We start from the raw sequence: 25,504 nt of genomic DNA on the forward strand, positions 1-25,504 counted from the left end.
GCGGTCCCTTGTAGATGACTTACAAAATATCAGCAGACTATCAGAAACATAAAAACAACACCTCAGTAATGAATATCAGTTGACTGGTGTCATATATTTATGTGTTGAATATATGTTGACAACAAACATTAGAATTCTGAATTTATGTGTTCAGTAATTATTAAGGTAAACATCTATTGATATGAACTTGGACACTCCAAATGAAGTGAAAGACAACTGAACTCAGTAGACTGTCAACATACTTTAGGTTTAGGATAATGGTAAGGTTAGGTTTAGGGCTGGGGTTAAGGATTCATAAGTTAAGTAACTTTGTAGGTAAACGTCAACAGATTTGAACTTGGACACTCCAAATAAAAGATTATCAACAGACTTGATTTCATCTGGGTTATGCATCGTCTGTTTATAGTTTACAACTCATCTGTAAGGAACTACTTTGGATATGTTATGGATAGTTTGTAGATAGCTCACAAATCACCTGCAAGAGATCATACCAACAAAGCAGCATCAGAAATTAACGGGGGGCAAGGGCAAAAATGCCCCAAGAAATCTCACAATGCCACTAAAAACCTTGATCGAGGGGCAAAAATTGCCCCCAAGATTTCGGAAAATTTTTTTTAGATTCACCAGTTTAGGTCAATATCTTAATTCTACATGATGCCATCATTTTATTTTCTTTCAATTAATTTAATTTCAGTTTCCGTCTCTAACACACAAACACAAACAGCGCTGTTGTTCACACTACACTGCCTGACAGAGGCGTTGCACTCCTGTTGCACCTGCAGAGAAGTTCGCTGCCAGGGTGGACCGCTAATGTTAACCTCCTTAAAAAAACTCCAACTGCTCCACCCGAAGAAAGCAACCTAAATCCCAGGCCGTCACCACCACTACCACCAGCGAGCAAAATAAAGACGAATAAGACTAATTTTGAGACTAAAAGATGTTGTGTAGCTGAAGATCCATTGGCCCAATTGACAAAGTTTTTTCAGTTACTACAGGCTCTTTTGAAAAATGTTTCAGTTTGTAAAAGAAATTTAGATTGTTTGGGTAAAAAGGTTCCTGACCCCTGATATAGATGCTGATTTTGAAAGTAGCCCATTAATGCCATACCTCATTCCTCTCGATTGCAGCTGCATCGTCCTCTATTTGCTGGTGGAGAACTTGTGTGCGCTCATGATGGTGCACCTGACCTTTGAAGCTCTGTTTCTGACGAAGCTTCTCCCTCGATCGAGACAGTTTCTCTCTGGAGATCTCACTCTCTCTGTCTATCTCCTCTTGAATCCTTTGCTCCCGTTCCAGACGCTCCTGTCGTCTTCTCTCCTCCTCCCGCTGGTCTTCCTCCTGTTTTCCTGTTGAAAAGATTCATACATTAAGTTTTTTTTATTCTTTCTGTCAGAGGATATGCTTTGGTTTGATCATTTTTTTCATTACCAAAGCAAATCGATACTTTTTACATCAGTGTATGTGTTGTGTGCTAATGAACAAGTAATTTTTGGGGGCCAATCAATGGAGCTCTAGCGAAAGTTCAGTCAGGAAGAATATCTTTCCATGCATAAGCTATAGTTATATTTCTCATACCATCATGCAATTCACATCTCTCAGGCATGCTCTCTCATAATTTCCTTTGCTGTCATTATCTGGGCATCCATTGAGCTATCAGCTGATCACATCAGCTGGTCACATCTAACCAACAGCATGGTGATATACCTTCATTGTCATCATATTGCGACTGTCTTTTTAAATACATTTTCTCCTTCTCTGCTTTAGTGCTTTCATACTGCCATTATAAAAGGAATTATTAAAAGCTGCTTCAAACGATTTCCAGCCTCTAGCATTTGGAAGGGAAATGCAACAGTAAATCAAAACAAAACTTTTGTTTGTATTGACTTGTCCTTTTGCTCAACTACCCTCCCTCCCCGTTTCTCCCCCCTTTCTTCCAAGAACAAAGCTTACGATAGGGAAGAGGAGATTATTATCAGTCTGGCAAAGAAAATCAGGGAACAGAAGACAGACAATAACAACAGACTGACTTAGAGCTGGGCGATATGGCAAAAAATATGATAACAATAATTTTTCCATATTGATCAATATCGATAGATAATTTGATAATGCTGCCAGTTTGAAGAGTATCTTCAGAGGGTTCATTAGTTAAACTTTATAATAAATTATTAACATATGATTACACAAACATTTAACTTTTGCAAAAGCTTTATCTGCCAAACAAAACAATACAAGTTAGTTTGCCTTGTAACTTATTAAGATAATATAAATAAAACTAAATGCTGTGACTACTATCACATCAAATTCCTTTGACCATCTCTCAGTTTTAGAGGTAGAAATCTGAGTAAAAAGTGCAAAATTGTAAACCAGCCATTATGCTACATCTTCATTCATATATATACAGTAGGGTAATAAAAACTTCTTCATTTATCTTACTGACAACGTTATTTTCTGTGCTTAATTCATCATTAGATTCACTTTTACAGAGGACATCCACTTTCTTCACCGGTAGCTCAAACAATGCTCCACGGTAAAAAATAGGTGCGTGTACTCTGATGCGCAAGTCAAAACCTGCAGACTGACAGGCTGTTGTCATGTTTATTTCTGCTGTGTGATAGGCTGTTAGATCTATCCATATCGAATTAAAAAGGTCCCAAGTTTATCATCTTAATCAACATTTTATTGCGATCCCATATCGAGATAATTTTCGTCCAGCCCTAGACTGACTGGCTCATATTCAGAGGAAAGATCATTCCAACATTCCCTCAGATTGCACATGGCTATTTTTTGCTATCTTAATGCTGAAAACTTTAATGAATGCAACTTTAAGACCCACAACCACAAATGTACAGTAAATCTAACTTACATGACCTAACAAACACACCCTCCACAGTCAACGGCACCAAGGAAGAATCTCTACCAACCATAGTTTTTTTGTTTTGATCTTCTTTTTGGTTTAAACTGTATCTGAAATAAACTAGTAATTAACATTAATGAAAAATTGTGACAACTCACCATAGTTGGGACACGTTGCAACACTCCCCTCTGTATTGCAATGCCACTCAATGCGTGAGCGGTCAAAGCTCTCTCTGATGGTAAATGTGGGGTCGCCTTTGTGAGAATTGTATTCAGTTCCAAAACTATTCCAAGTATGACTGTGGTATCTCAGATAAATGAAGCACCAGATATCACGCCTCTCTTCATACTGTACGGTACAGCCACTGGCTACACAATGAAATTCCTAAGAGACAAAAAAAGATCATTTTGATTGGCTGTGGAATTGTAGCATCACTGCACACATGAAAATAACAATTACACACACATTAAGTGTTATTCATATGGAACACTGAAAACGCTTACTGTGCATTTTTAAATAAAAAATTCAATATAATAAAATGATTTCCTGGTCTTTCTGATGTTCCTGTAACAATAGACTTAATGTCGCATGTGGACCATTAGAGCCCTTTGGATACCTGGACACATGAAAATGGAATTTCAATATAAATGCGAAATTAAGAGTTACGTCCTAACAACACATTCTCATTCACAACTTGTTGAATACAGTCACTTGGTCAAGGGCCCCTTGTGTCACATCTTGATGCCATGGAGGTTGAGCCTCAGAGTCGAATTTGGGATTTCAAGATGACACCACATTGCAAGTAGAGGGATGCAAATGATAGAAAAAAACCTCCCCTCCTGGAATAATGACAGACTTACTCCATGTTTATGGAAAATAGCAAACAATCAGCAGTGATACAAAGTTTATTCAAAGGAATTAACCTCATAAACTTATATCCCAAACACCTTCATCCCACTCCTGCCTCCATTTCCAGTGAAACACAATGCAGAACAGCCTATATTTCCTTAGCAACTGTCTAACTTAAAAAAAACTAAAAAAAAAAAAAAAACTACAAAAGTGATAGGGGAGACCGGGGATGGTTGTAACATGGGTTAGTTGTAACACTTTCAATTTCTCCAATCAGGAACAAGTTACAAATCACCTGATTCACTCTGCACATGTTCAATTTAGTACTTGTTCCACATGTGAGGAAGTAACACCCTGTGGCAGACACAGCTGATTTTAGAAAAAAAAAAACTAATTTTGAGGTAATAAAGTATTTTTTTTTACTTCATTTATTTTTGTGATAGCATTGCCTGCTTTGTAGATAAACTTATCAAACTTAAAACATGTTAGTTATGTGTCTGTGTAGATATCTTTCAAGTTGTTAGTGCTAATGTTTTAGTTGTTAGCTGTAAGGTAAGCTGGTTCATGGCTACAAGAGTCTGGGTTAGTTGTAACAACATGTGAAAAAATGTTGCAACCTACCCCAAGCAAAACATTTCATTGTATTTATATGTTTACTTTGAATTTCAGTATGCCGAGGTCCTGTAAGAGAGACTGACAGGGGGGTGCCTCTCAACATTTTGAAGAGAGCATCAAATGATGTAAAAGAGCGGGGAAAGAAGATTGGGTTTGGTGTATGACCTGTAGTCTGTGGGCCCACAAAGCCTGCACTCCAGGGATGCCGTACATTTGTCACCACTGTGACAACTGTGACGGTGACTAACATACTTTGGCACACACAGACACACTAATGTTCAATTGATGAAGCCGGTGCACATTTGCATATTTTTTTTCAGTTTTATTATTATGTTCAAATGCTAGTGTGACACACAAACATGCAGACATCCCAATTATGTTAAAAAGTAATTTAAGTGTTGAATAAAAAGTCTTCAATATCTTAAGTATTTGTCATAATCTTTATTTCATAATGTTATACATTTCACCCCAAGGTATGTTACAACTAACCCAGACTATGGGGTCAGTTGTAACATTCCACTCCTTGTGTTTGAGACTAAACCATGCATTTTCTGTCTGTATTGCAGAGATAACAGGTACACCATTTAATAGCAGACACATGCCACTAGTTTGCATCACATTTTGAATGCACTGGTTTAAAAGAGCTCCAAGCTACAGACAAAAATGTCAAAGATGTTACAACCATCCCTGGTCTCCCCTACATCAGAAAACAGATAACACTATCATGTGCAGAGTTGCACCAATCAGTTGAGCTCGCTGGTAGATTGATAGTTATATTATTGTAAGTACAATAAAAGCTTTTCAAGTAAAAAGCCAATAAGAGTAATTTATTAATTACTCTTTCAATATTGCTTGCATAAATGGAAATCAGGTGACATTGTTTATATTGCATTTTAATTTTCAAATTTGAAATAACATTTGTATGTGAAAATGAAAATGCAAACTGGATTATTGCATTTTCATTTAATTTTTTTCCTCAAATAACACATATATATGTGGAAAATCATAATGCTAATGTGCAATTACATTTTCATTATCAAGTTTACATGATCATTTCAATAAAGTCCCCTCTGAGCTTCCACATAAACCTAAGTCTGGGTAAATATTTATTTTCCAGAATTTCAAATAGTTGGATATGTCAATTTAACCATGTAAGGGTCTCAATACCGGCATATCTGCCGGTCTTTAGCATCCAGAGTGAGATGTAATGGGAATTATATTGAAGTCTATCGGATAACCTCACACATCCAAATATGACGCTAAAGGGCCTCCATGGCGTCGAGATGTGACGGCAGGGGCTCTTGACCAAGCAGCTGTATTCAATGATTTGGGAATGAGAATGTGTTGGTCCTAAATGATGAAATAGAAGCTAAAAATGTAAGTCAGCCAAGAAAGAACAGAACTAACACGTTTTATCTGTTACTAGATTCAATTGTTTGCTGGTTATCTGGCTTATATAAATATGCAACACAAAAAGTCACATCAACAGTTTGTGCATACATGACCAAAGTTATTTGTATAATGAGCACTTCAAATTGATGACATACTAAATCCTGCAAAAGTATGAACAAAGTTCATATTATGAACAAACAAACAAACTCTCACCCCTGAGCTTGACTTGGAGTAGTACCAGACGTAAGGAGTCTCATTCCTCACTGAAACTTTAGCACCCATGGTTCAGGATCTGTCAAAGAAACATGGCATTAAAACATCAGTGAGTAGATTTGAATCTGTCTATACTGTATTTAAGTTATGCTCCTAAAAATAATATTTTTAATTATATTTTATTGTGACTGTGAACAACAGCCTATAGACTCGCAGGGGCAGTTTCCCAGCCTACACATGACTACATGGTCCTTTAAATTTGGACAAATCATAATTACATTTTTAGAACATGGTTTAAAACAACTCCATGATGTGACTACTTGATTTCAAAATTCTTTTAGAAGGATTGGTTGAGGTTATATATTAAAACTAGTGAGGGAGGTTTAAATTCAAATTTGTGGAGTCTACAGTATTCAGTAATACTTGATTATATCGGTCAATGTCTGAAAGCATCTAAGGGCCCGGGTAGAGGAGCAGCCGTAGACAGGAACAACCCAATGAATGACTTTGATTAATTATTGTGTGATCACTTATCTTCACAGAAACCAAGTACCGGTATGCACCAACTGTACCTTGAACTGCATAAAAGGCTACTTGAGGTGTAATTTTCTTTTTCTCAAGCCTTCTAGTAGTGCCGTCATGATATGGTTATGTAAATTTCTGTCTTCTGCATAATTATGGTAACATATTTTGTTGATTTCCACAACTCATAATAACATTCATGTTAAGAAAATGTATAATATTTTTTAAATAATTTATTCACATCAATAATTGTGAAAAGGTGAAAAGATAAACTGCATGCTGTCAGTTTAATGAACACAGATATGTAATCTGTTGAATAAAATATTATTTATCTGCTATAAATACTGATGTCAATAGTGATATTGATTTCTCTAAACTTACTGATAATCAGAATATTTACTGCCCTCCAGTGGTCACACTGAGTCACTACAACACTACTTTTAACTGATATGTGTCCATCAGGATTCCAACTTATTAGGGTCAATATGTACAATGTGTATGCATGGAGGAGGAATTACATTCATTGACATACATTGAATTTGAAAGGATTCATTAATATTCAGTAAATTTAACACCAATACATTTTTTTTAAGTGTCAGTTATCCATCAGGTACTGAAGAGAAACTTAAACTATTAAACAAACCAAACTTACAGTTAACAGTCCAAACTGCTGAAGGCAAAGACTCTCCATTCAACATCTGTCAGAAAAGCTCACAGGTGAGCTGTTTCCTGGAATGAGTCAGAGCTTGTTGTGGAAAAATCTTCAGATGAGCCAATAAATCTTCAGTTCCTAAACAAATATCAATGGAGTATGATATTTTTAGATAAAAATGGTCAAATTGCTTCAATGCTTGATAAAATACTTAATAGCTGAAGAAAAACACTTGTGCAATAACTGATATACTATGTAATCAGCAAGATACAAGTGCACTGAACATGAATCAGAGAGCACTGTCTTATATACTCCTAGTTGTTCCTCCTATTTTGGAGCCTATTCAATAGGATGCCTCCTGTTTGCCACCACAACCTCCACCTGTAGAGAAGGTCGGACAGGTAGGAAGACTCAAAACATGATGACAGTTTAAGCAACCCACTGTCGAAGCTGGTTGGACTGAGTGTCAAATTAATTTGCTGAAGTGTCATTAAGACATGAAACTTTCTCATGTGAACACAAACACTCAGCTGCTGTTTGAATGTTTGAAAGCTGGAGTTCAATAATCACTGCTCAGAGTCACATTGACAAACGTTAACATGAACTAATCAGTCAAATCAATTACTGCAAAACATATTTTGCTTCAATATTGTCACACTTGATTCACTTGCAGCTGTTTTGTCTCTGACATCATAACTGGACAAATACTTTTCAATGTGCTGATTGTTACGACCCTGCCTAGGGGAAACCCTGGTGCAACATGAATAATGTGAGACTCCTCTCTTCCCAGCTCCCAAGAACCACCAGCCACAAGGAATTTGCAGGATTTTTTAGGTTTTTATTCAGAATTTCTTAAATTTCAGGATGGGCTAACAGCAAAATACCAAACAGAAGTAACTAAAGCTAAGGAACCTAAACTTACCTACTCAAACAAAAAAAGAACAAAAAGACAAGCCACTAACCTAACTCCTAACCTAACAAAAACAGGAGAAAATAGAGTTAAACAGAATTGCTACCCACCCCTGCAAAACCTGGGCTGATATTTCACATGAGAAAAACTACATAGTGCATCAAAACATGTTGGCTGGAACATGCTGGAACAAGCTGGAAGAAGCTGGCCACAAAACTGCAAGCCTGGAGGCTGAAACCAATCAGCTCCCTAGAACATCCCGCAAACTCACACAGTCAAAATCATTCAGTTATCCCCTGCACACCTGCATCCCAACACACACACACACACACACACACACACACACACACACACACACACACTGCTGAGCTGGTCGAATTCTATGCCAACGAAAGGTGCTTCAGTGCTTCCTTTCTAATGTCCTTTAGCATACGCTACACTTGACCATCCCTCACAAAAGGAAAGGAGATAATTCCTTCCCACATCTCCTTGCAGCAGCAATATTTAAAGCGACCAAGCAATGCACCGATCACAAACTCAAACGATTCAATGAGAAAAACTGTCAACATGACTGAAAATGGACAGAGACGACCATCTAAGTTACTGTTGTTTAAAACAAAAAGCGTCTGAAATATGAATGTAATGAACAGACAACCATCTTTCCTCATCTAAAGATGAACTTTAGCAGCTGATATTTCTGTTTGAAATGGCGACTGTTTAAAACCACCACATGGTTAAAAGAAACTCCATCCAACAAAAACACATTCTTCATAAATTAGTTTCTGCTTCTGAAATAATTATTGATTGATTTACCACGAACTAGGCTGCTGCCAAACCACCACTTCACTGGAAAAGTAAACAGTCAGACTGGTTGGACTGAGTGTCAGTCAGGATAAAATTGATTTGCTGAAGGCAAGACAAGTTTTTTGTGCAGCACATTTCAACAACAAGGCAATTCAAAGTGTTTTTCATAAAGCATAAAAGGCATCAAGACAGAATATAAAAGCAACACAAGTAAAAAGACATTAAATACAATTTAAAAGTGTTAAATTTGGAAATAAAAACAAGACAGATAAAACAGGAGAATAAAAGTTACAGTGCAGTGTAAAATATTAACCCTCAAATGTGGTTTGATAAAAGGCAAACAGAAAAGTCTTCAGCCGTGATTTAAAAGAACTGAGAGTTGCAGCAGATCTACAGTTTTCTGGGAGTTTGTTCAGATATGTGGAGCATAAAAACTGAACACTGCTTCTCCATGTTTAGTTTTTACTCTGGGGACAGAAAGCAGACCTGATCCCAGACCACCTAAGAGGTCTGGATGGTTCATAATGTAGCAGCAGATCAGAAATGTATTATGGCCCTAAACCATTCAGTGCTTTATAAACCAGCAGCAGTATTTTAAAATCAATTCTTTGACAGACAGGCAGCCAGTGTAAAGATCTGAGAACCGGAGTTATATGATCCACTTTCTTGGTCTTAGTGAGGACTCGAGCAGCAGCGTCTGAATCAGCTGCAGCTGTCTGATCGTTTTTTTAGGGAGACCTGTGAAGACAGCGTTACAGTAGTCGAGTCTACTGAAGATAAACGCATGGACAAGTTTTTCCAAATCCTGCTGAGACATAAGTCCTTTAATTCTTGACATATTCTTCAGGTGATAGTAGGCTGACTTTGTAATTGTCTTAATGTGACTGTTGAAATTCAGGTCTGAGTCCATGACTACACCAAGATTTCTGGCTTGGTTTGTAGTTTTTAACATTATTGATTGAAGCTGAGTGCTGACTTTTAAATGTTCTTCCTAGGCTCCAAAAACAATTACTTCAGTTTTATCTTTGTTTAACTGAAGAAAATTCTGGCACATCCAATCGTTGATTTGTTCAACGCACTTACTCAGTGCTTGTATCGGACCATAGTCCCCTGGTGATATGGTTATGTAAATTTGTGTGTCATCCGCATAACTGTGGTAACAACTTTTGTTGTTTTCCATAATCTGAGCTAGTGGGAGCATGTAGATGTTGAACAGAAGAGGCCCCAAAATGGAGCCTTGGGGAACTCCGCATGTTATTTTTGTCTGCTCAGATGTGTAATTACCTATAGACACAAAATAGTCCCTGTTCTTTAAGTAGGATTTAAACCAGTTCAGTACTGTGCCAGAAAGTCAACCTTCAACTCAGTGGGTGCAATGGTATCAATAACATTTGTAATTTTAGAACTGAAATTATCTACAAGCTCATTGACTGAGACGCGAGAGAGGGCAGGTGTGGAAGAGAAGGCCTGAATAAATGTTTCACTGGTGTTTTCAGTGATATACCGTTTTTTGATTACCTCTGTTTGAACATTTGTGTGCATGGAGATAGCACTCTCAAAGAAAACACAGGAATGATCAGAGAGAGCAACATCAGTCACCACAACCTTAGCAATGTTCAGACCCCTGGAGATGATTAAGTCCAGAGTTTGCCCCTTGTTGTGTGTGGGTTCTGTCACATGCTGAGTCAGTCCATAGTTATCAAGAAATGGTGACTGTTGAAAAACACAACATGGTTAAAAGAAACTCCATCCAACAAAAACACATTCTTCATAAATTAGATTCTGCACCTGAAATAATTATTGATTGATTTCCCACAAACTAAGCTGCAGCCAAACCACCACTTCACTGGAAAAGTAAACAGTCTGACTGGTTGGACTGAGTGTCGTTAAGACATGAAACTTTCTCATGTGAACACAAACACTCAGCTGCTGTTTGAATGTTTGAAAGCTGGAGTTCAATAATCACTGCTCAGAGTCACATTGACAAACGTTAACATGAACTAATCAGTCAAATCAATTACTGCAAAACATATTTTGCTTCAATATTAATACACTTGATTCACTTACAGTTGTTTTGTCTCTGACATCATAACTGGACAAATACTTTTCAATGTGCTGATTGTTACGACCCTGCCTAGGGGAAACCCTGGTGCAACATGAATAATGTGAGACTCCTCTCTTCCCAGCTCCCAAGAACCACCAGCCACAAGGAATTTGCAGGAATTTTTAGGTTTTTATTCAGAATTTCTTAAACTTCAGGATGGGCTAACAGCAAAATACCAAACAGAAGTAACTAAAGCTAAGGAACCTAAACTTACCTACTCAAACAAAAAAAGAACAAAAAGACAAGCCACTAACCTAACTCCTAACCTAACAAAAACAGGAGAAAATAGAGTTAAACAGAATTGCTACCCACCCCTGCAAAACCTGGGCTGATATTTCACATGAGAAAAACTACATAGTGCATCAAAACATGTTGGCTGGAACATGCTGGAACAAGCTGGAAGAAGCTGGAAGAAGCTGGCCACAAAACTGCAAGCCTGGAGGCTGAAACCAATCAGCTCCCTAGAACATCCCGCAAACTCACACAGTCAAAATCATTCAGTTATCCCCTGCACACCTGCATCCCAACACACACACACACACACACACACACACACACACACACACACACACTGCTGAGCTGGTCGAATTCTATGCCAACGAAAGGTGCTTCAGTGCTTCCTTTCTAATGTCCTTTAGCATACGCTACACTTGACCATCCCTCACAAAAGGAAAGGAGATAATTCCTTCCCACATCTCCTTGCAGCAGCAATATTTAAAGCGACCAAGCAATGCACCGATCACAAACTCAAACGATTCAATGAGAAAAACTGTCAACATGACTGAAAATGGACAGAGACGACCATCTAACTTACTGTTGTTTATGAAGCATTTTATGACGCAACTTGTTAATATGCTATATGTTTTGAACTTTCAACAGTATCTTCAACTTATATGCGAACTATGAACGTTTCACTACTGTTGTGGACTGACCAAATTCATGTAAACTTGTAGCGTAACGGTCCATGTACCCTCCGTCCAAAGCTGTGTTCAACCTGTTTGATAATAGGATAAATAAACAAATATACAATGCATTATTTTGTTTTTCGTGTGAATTCGATTCATGAGATTTAAGACATAACTGACAGGTATAAAACATCTTTTTATAATACTTGTAAAGTTATTTCTTCACATCAATAATTGCACATCATCCTCTGTTACAGAACACATCACAGATCACATGGAAATAATCTCCTCCATCAGAGAGTCAGAATTAAAAGCAATAATTCACACAAATCTGACTTTTGGACTCAGAGTTTCTTTTCATACAGACACAAAAAACAAAAAGCGTCTGAAATATGAATGCAATGAACAGACAACCATCTTTCCTCATCTAAAGATGAAGTTTAGCAGCTGATATTTCTGTTTGAAATGGCGACTGTTTAAAACCACAACATGGTTAAAAGAAACTCCATCCAACAAAAACACATTCTTCATAAATTAGTTTCTGCTCCTGAAATAATTATTGATTGATTTCCCACAAACTAAGCTGCAGCCAAACCACCACTTCTCTGGAAAAGTAAACAGTCTGACTGGTTGGACTGAGTGTCGTTAAGACATGAAACTTTCTCATGTGAACACAAACACTCAGCTGCTGTTTGAATGTTTGAAAGCTGGAGTTCAATAATCACTGCTCAGAGTCACATTGACAAACGTTAACATGAACTAATCAGTCAAATCAATTACTGCAAGACATCTTTTGCTTCAATATTATCACACTTGATTCACTTGCAGCTGTTTTGTCTCTGACATCATAACTGGACAAATACTTTTCAATGTGCTGATTGTTACGACCCTGCCTAGGGGAAACCCTGGTGCAACATGAATAATGTGAGACTCCTCTCTTCCCAGCTCCCAAGAACCACCAGCCACAAGGACTTTGCAGCCCTTTAGGTTTTTATTCAGAATTTCTTAAACTTCAGGATGGGCTAACAGCAAAATACCAAACAGAAGTAACTAAAGCTAAGGAACCTAAACTTACCTACTCAAACAAAAAAAGAACAAAAAGACAAGCCACTAACCTAACTCCTAACCTAACAAAAACAGGAGAAAATAGAGTTAAACATAACCCACCCCTGCAAAACCTGGGCTGATATTTCAAATGAGAAGCAGCACATAGTGCATCAAAACATGTTGGCTGGAACATGCTGGAACAAGCTGGAACAAGGTGGCCTTAAAGCTGCAAGCCTGGAGGCTGAAGCCAATCAGCTCCCTAGAACATCCCACAAACTCACACAGTCACAATCATTCAGTTATCCCCTGCACACCTGCATCCCAACACACACACACACACTTCAGCAGAAACCCTAGAGGGAGAGAGAGTGCTCAAACAACTTCTGGGTCATAACATGATGATCATCTTTAAGAATAATTATTGATAAATGATCAGTACAGTTATAATGTGTCTAAGAGATGCATTAATTTTGTATTATTAGACTGGAGATGTACTTGCTATTTAACCACATGTTGGTGTAGACAACCAGCTAACGTTCTGAACAGAATCGTTCATACTTGCCTATGTACTTTGCGTGTTACTGGAGGAATCCCCTTGCAGGCACATCAGAGATCAAATGATACAAATAGAGCTTCTGGATTTGCATGATGTAAACAATAAACATGATGACACTCAAGGAGGTTACTATTTTGTAGAAAATTGGTCTCAGGCCCTGTTTATATTTGGCATTAACATGTGTCTTGGGTGATCGATCACAAGTGGATAGCTCTAAGTACAGGTGTGAATGCATCCAAGACTCATCGAGGACACATTGAGAACAGATCACTCAGACCACATTCGGAGGTGGTCTGGGCCACATGTGACCACATTCTTTTCGCAGTAAAAACGCAATGTGTCTTGGCTCACATTGAAGGACCGCCTATTCAACTGACATCCTCTATTTTCCAGCAGACTTGGCACTGGAATGGCATTGCTGCCTCCTGGTCCATGAACCCTCCATCCAAAGCTGTGTTCAACTTGTTTGACAACAGGATAAAGAAATTCAATATTTTGTTTTTCAGTTTTTCATGTGAATTAAAAAGACAAAACCCATTTTCCCATTTTTCCTGTTCTCCTAACCTGTTTTCCTCTTCAAATTTGCATTTGGAATAAAAATTAACCCGAACCCTGAAAATAACTTTCCCATGTCTGTCTAATAAATATTTCAGAAGCTAAATGTTTAATTCTGTTTCCCATGGATAGTTTCCTCTCAAGTTTCCTGTCAAGTTCATAACTGTAGTTTTTAGCTTTGCTGTGCTGCTCAACATAATGAGCTCAGGATTTGTCAGGAGGACGACTGCTTTACTCCAAATAGTTTGACTGTATGAACCTGGACTGTGTGTGTGTAACAGCTGACCTTTTGGTGTGTAGAAGAACACAGGACATTAATTAGTCTGTTTGAGCTACCAGTGTGTAATGTGATGACAATCATGTCTCGTGGTGATGAACCTTCAGAGAATCAGCGTCTCAGCCGCTTCACTCTCAGTGCTCTCATAGCGTCGTTTGAGCCGCAGCAGGCAGCTGTTTTCAGAGAAAAAGCTGTAGAAAGCCGCTGTACACTACCTGCTCAGCACCAAACAGCAAACAGACACAGTTAGCTGTAGACTAGCTGGTGAACATAGTGGAGCATTTAGCAGCTAGCAGCAAGATATTTCCCTCAGGAGTTGGTAGAGACCAGAAACAGCTAAAAGAGAGTGAATATTGGACTCACATGCACCAGGTGGACAGAAACACGACTCCAAATGAATGATAATGTTGCTCCGTAACCGCTGGATGTGGAAATAAGCGAGTGTTTGCTAACAAGTTCAATATATCAACTTAAAAACTGATGATGAGTCAAAGTTGTGTTCACTACTAGTTTCTGATGAAAACTAGTGGACAAAATATCAGTTAATGCAGGTTTAAATAATAATTTTCATATCATTGTCAGTACATATTGACATTTCAATGAATTTGCAAGTTAATTTCAGACTTTGGAGATTGAGGGAAGCTCCAGCAAAAACAGACCCAATATGTTAAGACAGTGGAGTGAAAAATGAGACAGGTTTTATATATTACAGGTTTTGCCCAAAATTTTTTTTAATTTTTTTTTTTTTTTACCTTTTTAACTCATCCAGATATGCAGTTTTGAGATACAGAAAATTGAACTTGTATTCAGTTTTTGTTTTTAGATATGTTTGGATGTATGTGTGTAAATCTTATATCCTGTTGCTGGCATCTGTACTTTTAACAGTATTGTATTTCAAATGTTATGTCCTAATTAAAATGCTTTGATTTTTATGAAAAATCAATAAACTAAACTAATGCTAATGGCGTGTAGGGTAAAAATGAATGGATGAACATACACACACTCTTTCATTCATTTTCACCCTGCATGTAGTCCACAAAGAACTTTCTTGAAAATAGTTCCTTAAAGAACCTATTTTTGCACAAGTTCTTTAGGGAGCCATTCAAGGTGCCTCAAAGAACCTTTGTGGTTGTTTAAAGAACCACCCACAGAAATGGTTCTTTAAAGAATCACACTCTAAAAGGTTCTGTGTGGAACCAAAAATGGTTCCTCTATGGCATCACTCTGATGAACCATTTTTGGTTCCAGTTAGCATCTTTATTTTTCTGTGTGAGCTTAGTTACTTCCAGCACTGCTGGCTGAACTCCTGTAAAGATCACAGGCACTGCAGTAGCTTTGTGTTGCAGCGCCACCACGTGCAATGATGCAGTATTGCAGCTACTTTCCAGATAATAATTCTTTATATCTTTCAGCAAAGAATGCGACAAACAGCCTGCTGGTAAAGTCAAGTGTCATTCATATTAGTGCTCAGTTTCAGTTCACCTTTGTTGTTTTTTAATGAATTCTGTAACTGATTGAATTATTGTTAAATAACACACTTCCTGATATCCACAGCCTGTCTCACCTGTTTCCCATGTAACACAAGTTGTCAGATATAAAGACAGATACAATTCAGACCTGGCAGTGGTAAATAAAGCTAAGCTGTTCTCCAGTTCTCTCTGGGTATTCAGTGTACTTCTTTGGACAATTCAGGTGTTTTGAATGTACACCAGCTGCTGAATTCACCCAGGACTAAACTTTTTCTCGACAGCTTTGCATTCTCAGCTCTAAGTGTAAACATTTGCATCATTACAGTAAGTGCATCAATGAGTCTGCTGCCTTTGAGTTTCTTGTATTATTGCAGAAGAGATTACAACCCCGGAACATGTTCCCGTTCATAATGACCGTCAGTGTTTCGACCAGCAAGAGGCTGAGCCAGACTCAGTTGTTTTTCCCTGCTCAGCCTGCTATAGTTTAGTGTAGTCCATTTGTGGATTCCACCACAGAACAAAATAATCCAAACAGGTTAACAAGCTTTGTACGTATCACAGTCCATTTTTAAAACCTCATCAAACCGGCCAATCACTTTGTCTTTGTCACTGTTTATGTCCCACTCAAGACACAGCAAAGTGAGGTTGGACAGTTTGGCCATTAGCCACTGTCAGGCTAGTCATGCTAACAGTAATGTTAACTTGATTATCTGTTCCATCATCACCACAGTTGTGTTGAAAGGACAAGCAAGATGAGAAGTAAGATGTAAGAGGAGCACAGGATGCAGTTAAACTTTTCTTACTCTCTCTTGTGTTTTAATGCACCCGATTTGTACTTTCTCTCCATTTTACCTCCTAGCTAGATTAAAAAAACACATCACCTTGATCGATAACTTGATAGCATGTGACAACATGATGCACGCATGCGCCATTAAATGTATCCAGAATTGGTTGTTATCAGTTCCTTTTTATTATCAGTTTGCAGTGTAGCCACAGATCAATAGACACCACTGGATTACTTTGATGCTGGAGAAAACTTACAGAGAGCGTCTTTTTTCTATCATTTATAAACACAATTACGGACATTTATTCACGATGCCCATCACATATGATGATATAGTCATGCTGAATCTAAAAATATGTGTATTATGTTTGTATGTTCAGTTTTTACTGAGTCCTAACTCAAAGATGGAGAGGGTCTCTCACTCTGCCCCTCAACTCAGAGTGAAGACCAACAAATGAGGCCAAATTCAAAAGAAAAACTGTTATAAACAACATCAATTAATTTATGTCCATTCGATACAAAGATGAGATAAAGTACTAACATTACAACCAAAATTCATTTTAATTTAACCTGTTTAAGCCAAAAAGAGATGCTCATAAATATGTTATGTTTGTGACACACACACACACACACATACGTTGTAAGCGGCAGGCTGTAGGGGAGAACGGGGTAACATGAGCCACTTTTTACATTTGATGATTTTACTGCAAAAAAAGTGTATTTGTTTTAAATAACAGTTACTATATATACCCCAGGTTGTTGTGTACCCATGGAAATTAAAACAAGTTATCTTATTATTATGGTTTTAGAACAATGACCCATCAAAAAAAGTTAGTCCTATGGTGCAAGGTAGGGGTAAATTGTTGTTCAAGATGTTACCTAAAGATTTTCAGTAAAGATGAAACTGTGATCTTTGTGTGTTAGCTACAGAAAGAATGTGTGTGTAAATGTGCTCTTGTAAAGGAAAAACTGATCCAGGTCTGAATGCTTGACCCCTACAGTGAGGGGATCTGGTGGCTCTGTTATGCTGTGGGGGGTCCACTTGTCCCCTTAGAGGGAAGGGTCACTGCTAATCAATACAAAGTTGTTGTGAGTGATCACCTTTATCCTATGATGAAGCATTTCTATCCTGATGGGAGTGGTCTCTTCCAGGATGACAATGCCCCAATTCACAGGGCACGAGGGGTCACTGAATGGCTTGATGAGTATGAAAATGATGTGAATCATATGCTATGGCCTTCACAGTCACCAGATCTCAACCCAACTGAACAATTATGGGAGATTTTGGACTGATGTGTTAGGCAGCGCTCTCCACCACCATCATCAAAACACCAAATAAGGGAATATCTTCATGAAGAATGATGTTCATCCAACTTCTTTAATTTGTGGTCACATGATTACTTATGGTTACCTAGATACAGGCAGTGGCTCATTTTACCCACTGGCTCGACTTACCCTGTTCTCCCCTACTGAAACTGAAAGTGTTCAGTCAGTTCAGACTCCATTTTGAGATGACCAAGCAGAGTAGATGGATAAAGACTGTCTGATGCAAGGTGAGTGTTAATAAAACATTCTTATTTTACTGTCAAAGTGTCAGTCCTCAGTCAGTTTCCTCTGTAGAGGGGAGAAGAGTCATAATGAACTTCTGTGGATATAAAGAGAGGAAAGAAAATGGTTTGTGTGTTACTGCCTGTTTTCTCTGTCATTGCTGTGACTCTTGAACAGACTTGTTTCTCTTGAATCTTGCTTTCTGACAGTCAGTGTTACTGGTTTACATCTCAGACTGACTGATGACGATGTGTCCAAAATAGCATAGTATGTACTACATACACAATACATGTAGTATTGTTTATCATAGTTTTTTGTGAATAAACAGTAGTATGTATGTTTTCAGATGCACTGAGCCTTAATAATTGCTACCCTTGATTGTGCTTTGAAGTTGTTATGGTTGATACAGGCTATGGATGTGTAATGTGACAAAATAGTTCATTCCCCAAAGATATTACTATCAGATAATCAAGGGCCCAACGCTTCTGTACACAACGATCGGCCAATAACTCATCTACCCAGCTGAGTAGTATATATCCCAAGTGGCCTAAAAGGGCAGCTGGGGATTTTCAGAGTTATACAGCAAATGGGAGACATGGAGCTTGGTGCTGCTGTGTGGCTCACCTTACAGCAAAACATAAGAAACATTCACAGGAGGAGGGTAAGACTGTGGAGGCTCATAGCATTGTGTTCACAAATTGTAAGAGGATGCTGATTTGTGTTTTGGATATAGATCACAGGGCATGCTTCAACTGAACATATTATCAAAGCATAACTGAAATTGTTTCTGAATATAACTGTTGTTTTGCCTAGGTTTAAAAATGAATAAAAGGAAAAAAAGAGCACACTAGTTATTTATTTACACTTTGTACAGCTTGTGAATGGTGTGTCGCTTACTCGCTTTAAATATTGTGGGACAGGATTAAATCCTTTCCTTTCGTCCTTTCGTTCCTAAGTAAAAAAGACTATTAAACCGTAGCCACAGTTCTCACCAGAACAGGAAACAAACTGGTATGTTCATCACTTTGTACAACTAACTCAATAAACAACAAGCTAAACTGCAACTGGAAAATCTGTAGTTTGGGTCTGCCTAAGATCATTTCTAGCCTTCCTTTGTATTAATGGCAACTGGAAAAAAGGACGTTGGAGGGTTAAAAATCGCCATTATAACTGCAGAGCATTAAAACATATTCAATAAAACTTCTATAAAAGGGAGTCATCATCTCAGAGGAGACATTAAAAGAACACAGTTTCCTCAGGAAAAAAAAAAGTTGTTTGACCTTTTTTTTTTATTGTGGAAGCAACATGAGATTCAAAACACAGTTTTTTGATCCACTAACTTATGTTTTAAAGCCATGTTTCTTTAACAGATCCTGAACCATGGGTGCTACAGAGTCACTGACGAATGAGACTCCTTATGTCTGGCACTACTCACGATTTGACTCAGGGGTGAGAGTTTGTTTGTTTGTTCATAATAACAACTTTATTCATACTTTTGCAGGATTTATTATGTCATCAATTTGAAGTATTCATTATGTAAATTAAATTGGTCATGTATTAAACTGTTAATGCTTTTGCCTCCCTAAGCCCCATCATGTATGTCCTTAACTTTTTGTTCCTTTTTATGTTGCTTACTTATATGAGTCAGATAACCAGCAAACAATTTAATCTAGTAACAGATAAAACTTGTTAGTTCTGTTCTTTCTTGGCTGACTGCATTACGGCAGTGTATTACAGGTGTTGCCTGCCTGTTTCAAGTCACAAGGTTGGGACATCAGGGATCAAGGACAGTGAATGATTGGTTGGTGTGACTGGTGGTCAAGGGCCCTATGGATTCTGTTTTATTTTTTTTTGGATTTATTTTTCTGTGATTCTGATTTTTATGTTTTAGCTTCTATTTCATCATTTAGGACCAACACATTCTCATTTCCAACTCGTTGAATACATGCCCTCTAGCATCATATTTGGACATGCAAGGTTATCCAAGAGACTTCAATATAATTCCCACTATGTCTCACTCTGGATGCTCTGACTGAGCTAAAACCTGGTTCATCTGTAGGTATTATACACCTATGGTTCTTCTGTGGTTGTTAAACTTGCCAAAGTTTTGATAGTCGGTGACTTCAATATTCATGTTGATGAAGCATCAGATAAATTTGCTGCTGAACTCTTAAGCATAACTCAGTCCTTAAATTTAATACAACATGTATCAGGGCCAACCCACCATCATGGTCACACTCTTGATTTGGTTTTTTACCTTGGATCTGAATCTGAATACCATATGCATTGATGACTTTTTTGTGTCTGACCACAAAAGTATTATTTTTGATATTCTCTTCAATGCTGACACCAAATCCATCAAACGCACAACCTGCTCTCGTTCTCTCAACAGCCAATCTGCATACAATTTGCCTCTGTCTCTGCAGATCTCAGTAAGCATATGGCTTTGCCTGCTCAGACCAACGATGTTGTCTGTTCCTTTAATAACCTCTGTTTATCATCCCTAGATGTTGTTGCTCCACTTAAAAACAAAACTATTCGTACAGTTAACTCATCTCCTTGGATGAATGACGACATATGCTGTCTTAAAATAGAGTGCAGAAAGGTTGAGTGGAGGTGGAAAAATACTAAACTTGAGGTTCATTTCATACACATGAAAGAACTACTTTCATCTGAGTGAAGGAGGCAAGACCAGGAAATTTTAATACACTATACTGAGAACATTTTATTGTATTGAACTTTTCATTTAAAAATGCACAATTAACGTCTTCAATATTCCATATGAATAACACTTAATGTCACTGTAATTGGTGTTTTCATGTGTGCAGTGATGCTACAATTCCACAGCCAATCAAAATGATCTTTTTTTGTCTCTTAGGAATTTCATCCTGTAACCAGTGGCTCTACTACACATTATCGAGATAAGCGCTTCCATTGTAAACTTAATCTGAGATTCGAAAATCATGATTGGAATACTCTTTCATATGAATATTATCAAGAATTTCTGATACACGAGTGCCACAGGTTCACCATCAGAGAGAGCTGTGACCGCTCACGCTTTGAGTTGCATTGCAATACAGAGGGGAGTGTTGCAACGTGTCCCAACTATGGTGAGTTGTCACAATTTTAGATTAATGTTAATTAATTAGTCTATTTCAGCCAATGTTTAAACCAAAAAGAAGAAGAAGAGGGTGTGTTTGTTAGGTCATGTAAGTTAGATTTACTGTACATTTGTGGTTGTGGGTCTTAAAGTTGCATTCAGTAAAATTTTCAGCATTAACATAGCAAAAAATAGCCATGTGCAATCTGAGGGAATGTTGGAATGATCTTTCCTCTGAATATGAGCCAGTCAGTCTAGGGCTGGACGAAAATTATCTCGATATGGGATCGCAATAAAACGTTGATTACGATGATAAACTTCGGACATTTTTAACTTGATATGGATAGATCTAACAGCCTATCACATAGCAGAAATAAACATGACAACAGCCAGTCAGCCTTCAATTTTTGGCTTGCACATCAGAGTACATGCCCACCTCCTTCCGCGGAGCATTGTTTGAGCTACCGGTGAAGAAAGTGGATGTTCTCTGTAAAAGAGGAAAAATGAGTGGAACTGAAAGCAATATGATGATACCGCAACACCCTCAGATTAGGCTCTATGTTGGAGTCTATTCCCGGGTGAACAGTGAAGCCAGGCTGGTGAAGAGGGACAAACTGACACTTCTCTCTAGTAGAGACAATCTGTCTGCGACTGCAGAACAGTCATCACACATCATCGTTTTAATGAGGCTGCTTTAACTGTTGATTCACCAAGCTAACGGCTAAGCAAGGCTAAGCACAAAGCTAAGTGAACAGAGTAACAAAAGACTACCCACTAACATTCTTCCTGACTGAACTTTCGCTAGAGCTCCATTGATTGGCCCCAAAATATTACTTGTTAATTAGCACACAACACATACCTGTAAAGTTTGCATACATTATTAAATTTTACAAACACTAATGTAAAAAGTATACATTTGCTTTGTAAATGTAATGAAAAAAATCAGTATTGCACTTTTATACATTATTAAAACAAAGCACCTTCAGCATGGAAAATGTTGCAGAAGGACGTGAAACTCAACAAATTAATCTCATTAAACACATTTAAATCCAAAATGAAAGAATTAGATGCAGACTCCCTAGAATGTAAATGTTTTTAATTTACCTGACAACTGATTCCTAGAAATGTTTCTTTTGAAATGTGAGTTTACCTATTCTTGTTTTTGTTTCTATTTTTTTGCTTTTTTAAATTTGCCTCCTTTTATGTTTTCTGTCTGTAACTATGTGTTTGTATTTGTGCTGCTGCCTGTCTTGTCTACATCTCCCATGAAAAAGAGATTTCAATGGGATTCTCCCAGTTAAATAAAGGTTAAATTTTTAAAAATCCTCTGATGGAAGAAATGAAAAAAAACTTGATGCATGAATCTCTTCAACAGGAAAACTGAAGGACGACCAGCTTAAGGAAGAGAGAAGACAACAGGAGCGTCTGGAACGGGAGCAAATGATTCAAGAGGAGATAGACAGAGAGAGTGAGATCTCCAGAGAGAAACTGTCTCGATCGAGGGAGAAGTTTCGTCAGAAACAGAGCCTCAAAGGTCAGGTGCACCATCATGAGTGCACACAAGTTCTCCACCAGCAAATAGAGGACGATGCAGCTGCAATCGAGAGGAATGAGGTATGGCATTAATGGGCTACTTTCAAAATCAGCGTCTATATCAGGGGTCAGGAACCTTTTTACCCAAACAATCTAAATTTCTTTTACAAATTTAAATATTTTTTCAAAAGAATCACAGCACTTATACTGTCCCAGTGCATTGCTAAAAAGATCCATGTCCAATTGTCCATGTTTCACTGCGGGTTGTCATGGGTAACCACTTCTTGGTCAACATAGTGTTTGCCTCTACATGCTTCACTTGGTAAGGCCTGTTAAAAGGTTAAAAGAAGTGTATGGCTGCTTTCCGTTGTAGCAGCAGATGTGCAAGCTAGGCTTTGACCTTTCAGATCGCTGTTCCTCATGTAAACAAAAATGCAAAATTAGCAGATAAGGGGGAAAAATATCCAAAGAGGAAGTTGATTTTAAATATATTTGAAATGTTTGATTTTTTTGCTGAAATTTTTGAGTCCTTGCACAGGTAGCTCAGTTGCAAACAGTTTTTGCAGGTGCCAATAACGTTCTCTACTGCTATACTGTGGTGACTATTGATTCTACATTTTCAAATTTCCAGTTATATCAATTAGTCATGCTGGGTGGAGGAATGACAGCTCGATTCTTTACATGCTATTGTATTAAACTTGAGTTGATGAAGTTCAGAGGCTCCTGTATTCACAGGTTTTTCTTGTTTGAATAGTTTTCTGTGCAGTGTAGTTGGCAAGCACACTGTACGCTCCCTCCCAGTAAGAACTGTATGCACCCTCCTCCGTTCCAACACCACGTAGTTCCTGTTTCGTTATATTTAACTGGGCTAGGAGGGCTCTGCGGATTCTGTTTTCATGGAATTACAGATAATTTAATGGAATTCACACATGAAAATAGAATTTCAATTTCAAGGGAATTGTGAGTTTCCTCCCTTTATTTCAAAATATTACCAAACAAATTGTTTAACACGCGGATGTACTACAAGTATGTCACAGGAGAGGCGCAGCAGTGATATGCTTAGATAATTAAGTCAGCTACGGGCGTGTATATCATCTGTCTATTTTGTATACATGAGCAAGCCTATGACACTTCAAAGTGACCACAACCACAAACTTCCAAACCCTCAAAAAAAAAAAAAGAAAGAAAATTCATTACTGTCAGTTTACTTTAGTTTAGTCAACAACATTTACGAATCAGATGGTCAATTATTCTTTAAAGCCAACACACCATTCTCCATTAATGCTAAGAGTTTATTTAATATTTTTCTTTTGGGTTATTTCATGCATTTAAACAGTTAAAAAAATAACCAAAGATATGAAATCATGCTTTTTGACCAATACCCTAAACTTTGATGTAATAGAAAAGGGTAAAAACGTAACAATCTGAATCACCTAAAAATTAATCTGAGAAAATGGAAAATGGGGGAAAAAATAGAATTTGGGAAGAACTTAAAACAGAATCCCTAAGGCCCTGCTATGTATGCTATATGCTATAATGCATGCTATAATGTGAACACCATCACCAATTATGTGTTGCCTGCTACCTAGCCGTAAGGATTGCTGTCTAAGAGAAACTACGAAGACATACACCCAAATTGGTTTTAACATAAAATGATTGTTAGATATATTAGATAGATAGTTTTTGAAAGAAACAAAATGCTCCCTTCATTATGGACATATCACTAACCCTGATCTCTCCACAAATTCATAGGCAGCTGTCCATCCAATTGAAATAAATAATGCTCATCTTTTCCCGTAACATACGTAACATATCCAAAATAGTTCCTTATAGATGAGTTGTAAACTATAAACAGACTATCCATAATCCAGATGAAATCAAGTCTGTTGATAATCTCTTATTTGAAGTGTCCAAGTTCACATCTGTTGACATTTATCTACAAAGTTACCAAACACATAAATCCTTAACCCCAGCCCTAAACCTAACCTTACCGTTACCCTAAACCTAAAGTATGTTGACAGTCTACTGAATTCAGTTGTCTTTCACTTCATTCGGAGTGTCTAAGTTCATATCAATAGATGTTTACCTTAGAATTTACTGAACACATAAATGTGTAACCCTAATGATGCTGTCAACATATATTCAGTAGGTAAATAAATTACATCAGTCAACTGATATTAGTTAATGAGTCGTTGTTTTTATGTTTCTGATAGTCTGCTGATACTTAAATCATCCACAAGGGACCACTCAAAATAAAGTGGGACTGATATTTGGCCTTCAAGTGGCCTACAGCTGTCAAAACTCTTGTGAGAGCAAAAGCTTACTTATATAATTTACTTTTTTTGTATTTTTGTATTATTAGTATGAATTAATCAATTACTGATATACTTTTAAAGTGCTACATTATCAACATCATTTTTTAAGGTATTTTCAGTCAACTTTGGAATATTTGAGAGCCATATAAAATCCAGGAATAAAGGAAATCATAGGTTCCTGACCCTTGGTCTATACAGTTGAAGAAAATCCTTTTGCAAATATAGCATTTGAAAACCTTACAATATGAGATATTACTGTACATTTTTAATTCAGGTGCATCTCCTCTTCTGTATTCTTTCTTTTTTGTTAATATCTCATGTAGCTTGCAGATGTAGAGAAGAAATTCAAAGAACTTCTGTCAAAATACGAAATCACAGAGAGTGAAGATTTGCAGGACTGCGGGCTTGAGGACAGGATTGAAACACTTCATAATGAACTGACGGTTCAATATTGCAGAGAAAACAAGCTTCCAGTGTGGTCTCAGTTTACGTTTGACCAT

This window comes from Thunnus maccoyii, chromosome 4, assembly GCF_910596095.1.
Source record: "Thunnus maccoyii chromosome 4, fThuMac1.1, whole genome shotgun sequence".
Classification (NCBI taxonomy): Eukaryota; Metazoa; Chordata; class Actinopteri; order Scombriformes; family Scombridae; genus Thunnus; species Thunnus maccoyii.